Source organism: Apodemus sylvaticus, chromosome 1, assembly GCF_947179515.1.
Source record: "Apodemus sylvaticus chromosome 1, mApoSyl1.1, whole genome shotgun sequence".
NCBI lineage: Eukaryota > Metazoa > Chordata > Mammalia > Rodentia > Muridae > Apodemus > Apodemus sylvaticus.
This window is the reverse complement of record NC_067472.1, coordinates 133,744,003-133,753,382: the sequence shown is the minus strand read 5'-3', so window position 1 is coordinate 133,753,382 and position 9,380 is coordinate 133,744,003.

Below are 9,380 nucleotides of genomic sequence, written 5' to 3'. Positions count from 1 at the left end.
TGCCATTTCCCAGCCCTTTGTGGAAGTCAATCAATAGCTAGACTAAACGTAGGCAGCAGCAGCTTGGACTGTAAAATTCATTGCCATATGACCATATTCTTCAAACTTAATTCGACTTGTTTTCTCCTACTAACATACCAACCATACCCCAAATTTTCAGTCCGTAATTACAGTCATTTCAAACTGTAGGAAATTATTTATTCCATATTTTTTAAAACCACTTTGTCGAGAAATGACTGACAAGTAATAAGTTGTGCATAGTTAATATACACATCTTAATGACTTTGGGGAAAGTATACAGCTATGAAACATTTCCACCTCAAGGCTATATTATAATACCACCTCCCAAAGGTGACTCCCACCCATTCTATCCCCCTTACTACTATTATCTTGGTTATTTTTTCTATTTTATCTACAATACAGCAGTAATAACTATAGGTATTGTGGAATATATGTATGTATGTATATATATATATATATATATCTATATCAGAACATATTTATCTTAACAATTGATATATAATAACTGATGTAACTGACATAACTAACATATGTAGATATATACGTATACACATGTGAGTGTATGTGTGTGTGTGTATGTAGAGAGAGCGGGGAGGAGGGAGAGAAAGCACATGTATGATATGCATGCAGAGGTCAGAGAACATTTTCCAGTCTTGTTTCTTAGGCATTAACCACCTTCTTTCTGAGACAACATCCCTCACTGGTCTGGAGCTCAACAAATGCACAAGAATACCGAACGAGCAAACCATAGATATTTGTCTTTCTCAACCTTCTCAGCACTGGGATTACAAACATGAGCCAGCATTATTAATCAATCAATCAGTCAATCAATCAATTAATTAATTAATTAATTAATCAACCAGAGTGCCACTATGGAATCCTGGCTGTTCTCAAACACTCTGTGTAGACCAGGTTAGACTGGAACTCATAGAGATCATCCTGTTTCTATCTCACAACTACTGGGGTTAAACATGTACATCACCATGCCCAAAATAGTGGTTCTGTGTGTGTGTGTGTGTGTGTGTGTGTGTGTGTGTGTGTGTGTGTTGGGTGGTGGTGAGTTTGGGGCTTAAAGTGTAGGTTTGTGCTTGTAAAGCATTTTACCAATTAAGCTATTTCTCTAGCCCTGAAATTTTATATGTTACCATCACCTTTCCATTTTTTTTTCTAGGACTAGACTATTCACCTCTAACACTATTCAACTCTTCCTTCTATGCATTTGACTCTTATATACTTCATGTATATGTGGAATTTGTAGTATTTGCCTATCTCAGTCTTATTTCACTCAGCATAATGCCCTTCAGGCTATGAACACTGTCTATCCATGCAGGCTTAACACATGCAGGTCATTTTAGGAGCTCTGTCATTTGCCTTCTATTGCAACAAAAATATACTTTCAAAAATATACTTACTCAGAACCCCATATTCTGCAAATGTTTACATATTGCATTTTCTCTTTACAGTTTAGTATTACTGTGTGTCTGTGTGTCTGTGTGCACTCAGGCATCATATATGTCTACATGATGTTGGGGGAGGGAGAAGGGATGTACAAATACCAAGGCATCCTTGCAGAGGTCAGAGAACAATGTTGGGGAATTCTCTCCTTCCCATCTTTCCATTGGTTCTGGATATTAAACTCAGGTTGCCAGGCTAATGCAGCACGTCCTTTTTCTGCTCAGTCACCTCATCAGCTCTGCTTTCTCTCTTACTGCCTACTTTCTTTGTACCCCGCCACCATCCCATGATGATTCTTTTGCTTTTCTGCATCTCACACTGCCTCGACCAGAAACTTTCGTAGTAACTCGAACTTGGAATGTAATGGAATGTTCTTTAGGTCTGTCTCTACTTACCTCATCCGATAACTCTCACTTCAAATATATAATGCTAAATACAAATCTGTATGTGGGCAGTGTACTTCAAATCTGCAGAGGGAGTGTTCAGGTTAGTTTCAGAAGAAGTAGGTGTGGAATCTACAAACGAAAGAACACATGACTTTTTTGTTTCTCGGTTTGGGTTACCACACTCAGTATATTTTCCAGTTCTATCTGTTTACCAGAGAATCTCCCTATTTCATGTCTTCTTTACATCAGAAAAGAATTCTACTGTGAGTGGATGTGGTGCTGCACACCTTTAATCCTTGCACTCAGGAGGCAGAGGCAGGTGGATCTCTGTGGGTTTGAGACCAGACTGGTCTATATAGTGAGTTCTGGGATAGCCGGGGCTACACAGAACTTGCTCTCCAAACAAACAACAAAACATCCCATTGTGTACATTTTTTGAAATTCATTCATGTGTTGAAAGGCATTTAAGTAGATTCATTTCCCCACTGTTGTGATTAGTGTAATAATGGATTTGCCAGAACAGAGCTGACAGAGTAGAAAGGATATGGAGACCTTCAGGCAAATGTCAGTGAGTGCAATAGCAGAACCAGGAGGCAGATGGGACACTCCACGCTGACTTCCAGAGTGTCCGCAACAGTTTGCAATCCCACCAACAGTGAACAAGGGTCCCCTTTCCCACATCCTCACAAGTATTTGTTGTCAGTTATCATTACTCTCATTTTTGCTATCTTACTCATTCTGACTGGGGTAAAAGGAAATAATTTCCTTTTCCTGATTTCTAGGGATGTTGAACACTTCTTTTTTTTATTCGATATATTTTTTATTTACATTTCAAATGATTTCCCCTTTTCTGCCCCCCCCCCACTCCCTGAAAGTCACATAAGCCCCCTTCCCTCCCCCTGTTCTCTCATCCACCCCTTCCCACTTCCCTGTTCTGGTTTTGCCCTATACTGCTACACTGAGTCTTTCCAGAACCAGGGGCCACTCCTCCGTTCCTCTTGTACCTCATTTGATGTGTGGATTATATTGTGGGTATTCCAATTTTCTAGGCTAATATCCACTTATTATTGAGTGCATACCATGATTGATCTTTTAAGACTGGGTTACCTCACTTAGTCTGATGTTCTCTAACTCCATCCATTTGTCAAAGAATTTCATGAATTCATTGTTTCTAATGGCTGAATAGTACTCCAATGGGTATATATACCACATTTTTCGCATCCATTCTTTTGTTGAGGGACATCTGGGTTCTTTCCAGCTTCTGGCTATTATAAATAGGGCTGCTATGAACATAGTGGAGCACATATCCTTAGTACATGCTGGGAAATCCTCTGGGTATATGCCCAGGAGTGGTATAGCAGGATCCTCTGGAAGTGAGGTGCCCAATTTTCTGAGGAACCGCCAGACTGATTTCCAGAGTGGTTGTACCAGTTTGCAACCCCACCAGCAGTGAAGGAGTGTTCCTCTTTCTCCACACCCTCTCCAACACCTGCTGTCTCCTGAATTTTTAATCTTAGCCATTCTGATTGGTGTAAGGTGAAATCTCAGGGTTGTTTTGATTTGAATTTCCCTAATGACTAATGAAGTCGAGCATTTTTTAAGATGCTTCTTAGCCATCCGAAGTTCTTCAGGTAAAAATTCTTTATTTAGCTCTATACCCCATTTTTAATAGGGTTATTTGGTTTTCTGGGGTCTAACTTCTTGAGTTCTTTGTATATATTGGATATTAGCCCTCTATCTGATGTAGGGTTGGTGAAGATCTTTTCCCAATTTGTTGGTTGCTGATTTGTCCTTTTGATGGTGTCCTTTGCCTTACAGAAACTTTGTAATTTTATGAGGTCCCATTTGTCAAATCTTGATCTTAGAGCATACGCTATTGGTGTTCTGTTGAGGAACTTTTCCCCTGTACTGATGTCCTCAAGGGTTTTCCCCATTTTCTTTTTTATTAGTTTCAGAGTGTCTGGCTTTATGTGGAGGTCCTTGATCCATTTGGAGTTGAGCTTAGTACAAGGAGATAAGGATGGATCAATTCACATTCTTCTGCATGCTGACCTCCAGTTGAACCAGCACCATGTGTTGAAAAGGCTATCTTTTTTCCATTGGATGTTTTCAGCTCTTTTGTCAAGGATCAAGTGGCCATAGGTGTGTGGGTTCATTTCTGGATCTTCAATCCTGTTCCATTGATCCACCTGCCTGTCATTGTAACAATACCATGCAGTTTTAAAGGTATTTATTAGCTGTGTTCTTCTGCGAACTCTCTGTTCGATCCATAGTCCATTTTTAATTGGGTCATTTGGGTTTTTTTTTTTTTTGTGCTGTTTTTGAGTTGTTTTATATATTCTGTATTTAAATCCTCTACTGAATATACAGATAACAGAGATTCTTCCCCACTCTTTGGGGTTCCCTTCCATTAGGTTGATTGTTTCCTTTACTTTTTTAAGTTTCATGCGGCCCCATGAGTTAATTTTTGGCCTCGATTCATAGAGTGAATGGAGTTCTATTAAGAAAGCTATTTATTTTTCTTTTTACCCATATACCTTGCAAGGTCTTGCTTGTATTTTTCCTAACAGTTACAATGTTTCATATTTCACACTGAAGTATCTGAACCATATGGAGTTGACTTTTCTACAGGATGATAGATATAGGTCTAATCTTATTCTTCAATGTGTGGGCATTAAATGTTTCCTCCAATGTATAGTTTTGGCACCTTTGTTAAATTATGCACTCATATTTGGTCCTTCTTTTCTGTTCCACCAATTTCATGTCTGTCTTTGTGCTGGTGCCATGATATATTATCTCTATAGTTGTCCTACAGATTTGTGCATACAACATGAAGTAAACACGAAAGCTAGGACCACAGAATAGGACCTTGGTGAATTGGGGAGGGGGAGAGAAGAATCCCTAGAAAGGGGGATGGTGGGTCCCAGATGATATTAAGAATGGAGGAAAACCAGAGAGACAACTTTAACTAGGCAGGGGAAGGAAGGATAATACAGACGAAGAGGGAAGAAGGAAAAATAAGTAACTCTAAAAACGTTTGAAAAAGCCATAGGGAATAGGAAAGTAGTGTGTGTGTGTGTGTTTTGCCATATGGAATGATAATGCTCACTCCTAGAAACATAGTCTATCTAACAATAACAATATCCCCAGTGCCAGACATGGAAGACCTCCCTTTGAGTTGATGGTCAGAGGAATCTTTAAGAATTTCCAAATAATATTGCCATTACTTTTGGTTTCTTCCCAGAACTTGAAAGTAAGAGCCTACTGCTGAAGACGTCACACATAGAGAACACAGGGCATGAAGAAATCGAGCTGGAACTGGCCCTGAAGTCTACTCACTGAGGACTAGCTCTCACAGTATCTGAAAGTGCTATGCAAGCTGCCAAAGGTAAAGAGCAATTGCTTTAGTTAGGGAAGCTATTGCTGTGATAAAATGCCAAGACCAAAAGTACCTGGGGAGGAAAGGGTGTTTTCCCCCAGGTTACCCTTCTACAATGCAGTCCATCATCTAAGGAAGTCAGGAAGGCAGGAATTCAAGTCAGAAATTGGTATAGGTCACAGAGTATTGCTGTGAGAGACCTAACTGTGTATTTTGGGGAGAATTGTGATGACAATTGAGCCATGTGTTATGTGTGTGTATTATACATGTGTGTTATCCATTTGTGTTAAGCATATGTGTGTAGTATTCATATCAGCTATGTGTATGTTATGCCTGTGTATATAGTATGCACATGTATATGTTATGCATGTGTATGTAGTATACATATGTGCAGAATATGTGTGCTATGCATATATGTGTAATATGCATGTGTGTGCAAATGCACTTCACTATGCATGCATGTGTGGAAGTACGAGCTTGATGTTGAGAGTGTTTCTTTATTTCTCTTTACCTTATTGTTTTTAGACAATGTTTCCCACTGTTCCTGGAGCTCACCAAGTGGCTCACATGGCTGGCCAGCAAGCTTACAGGACGCACTTGTTTCTGTCCCCCAGCACTAGGGACACAGATGGGCACCATTGCCCCTTGGCTTTTATGTGTGTACTGGGGATTCAAACTCAGGTCCTTATACCTGTGTAACAAGCATTTTATCCACTGATCCATCTCTCTACTGTTTGACATAAAACAATAATTTTTTCTAGGAGACTTGAGTTGTAGATTTTATGCAAAATGCAAAATCCTAAATGACTCTAAATGATAAAGCAGAAATTAAGTCCATCCTCTGACTCCAGTGTTCATTCTCTTTAAAAATATGCATATCTTGCCAGTGTAGGTACTGCCTGACATTCATGAAAATTACTCTTGCTTATGATGGCCAAGGTACATTTTCTTATGACATTCCATTATCCTAGGCAAAGAAATATGTCAGATATTTTAAAAGGATTTTTTTCAAGAGGGAAAGGCTCTCACGATTTAAAAAATGTTAGTCCTCTTGAATTTCTTCTTTTTCACCCATTCAAAAATAATATATCTCCATTCTCCAAGATTCTCATTCACTAATGATTACACCTAGCTCGAAAGCAAGCATTCATTGAAGCCTTCGCCGTGGCTGCTTTGCACTGAGTGCTGGCAAATGTTAAGTATCTAGTAAACACTATGAGATATGTGGTCTCCTTGAAAGAAAAATGTGATATGAGGTTAGAGCAATATCATTTGTCAAACTGAACAACCTATTACAATGGTTTGTGGTCATAATTTATATTCAATGCCCTGTCGCTGATAATAATTCAGGTGGCAAATGTACAGTGTAGATTATATAATGCACACTTTCAAGTGCTTTACTTGAAGTGTGTCAAGGTGCTCAGAAATGTTCAAAGTGTCTCACACCTGTAATTCCAGGACTTGGGAGGCTCTGCAAGAGAACTGCTGTGAGTTTAGGAAGAGGCTGGGCTACAGGCTGAAACCCTGTACTAAATACCAGGAGGAGAGGCCAGCCTGGGTAGTGCAGTGAGATCCCATGTCAGAAACCAACCAACCAAAAACACACAGACATACACAGGAGAGAGGGGTGGGGAGGCGGAAGTAGGAAGAGACACATAGAGAGAGACTTTATGGTTTTGAATAAAATGCTGAATATAAAAGCAATATGAATTTATAATTGTGTTAGAGCTTTCAAATATAAAAGCAACAAAAAGGAAACACTATAGAATTCATACTTAAAAGAAGAAACTCTCCTGAGACAATATCATCTTTATTCTTATATTTGGACTCTGGAAATTCACTTGGTGAAAAATGTGATCACACTATAGGGAAGAAGCATTAATAATGAATGCAAACATATTCCTTAAAATAGACACACAGTTATACATGGTGATACAAATGGGATCATGAAGTTTAGTGATTCAGTTGCAGCATTATGAAAGCGTTCTGATGTCTGGTGGGTCTACCGCTCCATCTTAACTCATGACTTGTAGACACTATTCTAATGGCTTCTTGGAAATGACAAGATTATTAACATAATCACAGGACTATCACATGGATTCACAAGCAAAGGGGGTACACATTTTCAGGTGGCAAACACAGGAAGAAAAGATTATCATCATGGTATCCATAGCCTTTTGGTGGGATTACTGGAGACATTATTACAGAGCATACAGGAGAGGCTGGTGAGATGTTGATGAGAAAACGTGAGCTGCCCTGAGAGTCTAGGAATAATGTTTTCAGATTAAAATGTCACACAATCTTTTATGTAAAAGGAAGCTACTAGCAAAATGGGAGAATTCTCCAGAGTTAGTCTCTGAAGACGTAAGGTTGGCTTACACCCATTCTGTCTTCTGTTGAGTCCTTTTCATTTATATAATCATAAAGGTGACACTATTTACTTTATCTCGTTGCTACACAAACTAAATGGGTTGCAATATATAAAAAACTACCAAGCATCAGCTTGGAAGAGAGAGATCTCCCTGACTGTTTCTTCATGCAAACATGCACATGTCCAGGGTAGTTACTTCTGGCTTATTTCTTGTTGAGATGATAAGCAGCTCAACGGCCCACTAGGAAGTCAGAATGTAGGCAACACATTTGTATAGATTTATTGAGTAGCCAGAAGCTATCACATCTTCTGGTGTGTGGCCTTTCCATTTAGGGAGCTTTCTGGTGCAGAGAAGCAAATTTCAAAAGTCCTTGAGTGAGGAAGTCCTGCAGCATTAGCAGTCTTCATAGCGACCAGCCCATGTCAAAACCATGCTAATCACAAGTCCTCCCTCCAGTCTTCCTTTTCAATGTCCCTGATCATTGCCAAGGTGATCTAGAAAAGGAGAATAGGGTTTTGTTTGTTTGCGTGTTTGTTTGTATTTTGGGGTGTGTGTGTGTGTGTGTGTGTATGTGTGTGTGTAAAGACTCTTTATCCCCAAAGTTTGAACTGAACACTATCTGGCATTGTAATCAAACAGACAGCACAATTTATTTTCTGCCCAACCACTGTAATCTAGCCCCCCCTTTGCCCACAGTGTGTCATGGCCCAATTTCTTTCTAATATCTCAGGAAATGCTTTGTGAGCAAATTAAAAGGAAGTCAAGAAAAACTGATCATTATCTATGCACCAAACAGCATATTGCTCTTTCTACTTTGGCCATAAAAAACAAAGCACTGGAAATGCTGATACCCCACTGGCCAGCACTGCAGCAGTGGTTGAAGGCATGTGGAGCAAGGTACAAGACACCAAGCAATGGGAAACTGTGAGCAGCTCAGAGAGAAGCTCCTATCCTAGTTTCATTCAATTGTTTTAACAGATAGCGTGTCCGAAATCAGCTCAGAGGAAGAAAGGGTTTATTTGTCTTACACCATATCTTAGTTAAGGTTTTACTGACCACAGCAACTCTTATAAAGGACATTTAATTGGGGCTGGCTTACAGGTTCTGAGGTTCACTCTATTATCATCATGGTGGGAAGTATAGCAGCATTCAGGCAGACATGCTCCTGAAGAAGCTGAGAGTTCTACATCTTGCTCCAAAAGCAAACAGGAGAAGATTGTCTTGCAAGCATCTAGGGGGAAGATCTCAAAGCCTATCTCTGCAATGACATACTTCCTTCAAGGCCACACCTATTCCAACAAGGTCCTGTCGCTTAATAGTGCCACACCTTGGTACAAGCATATTCAAACCACCACACACCACAATGTCATCATCCATCATTAAGGGAATTCAGGGCTTTCACTTTGGTTTCCTAGGAGAAAGGACTTTTTGCTGTCTCAGAAGAGCATTTTTAAAAACTAGGATACTCTTGCCCCAGGACTTTCTTCTGGAGTCCCTCATAGATTCCACTCCTCAACAAACGGGTAGCTTTTGAGAACTCAAAACATTCTTTATCACTGGTTGGTCTCCACTCTTAACAATGCCCTTTGGGGGGAAACTTTAGTGGTGCTATTAAGATCACAAAGGTTTTGACATCCAATACCCTGGTATTAAACCTCAGTTTTGACATTTATCAGATATGTGGTGGGAGACAAGTTACTAGCCAAAACTTTCTATTATGATTTACATTAACTGAGAGACCTTAAGGGAAATTGAAAGAATTCTATC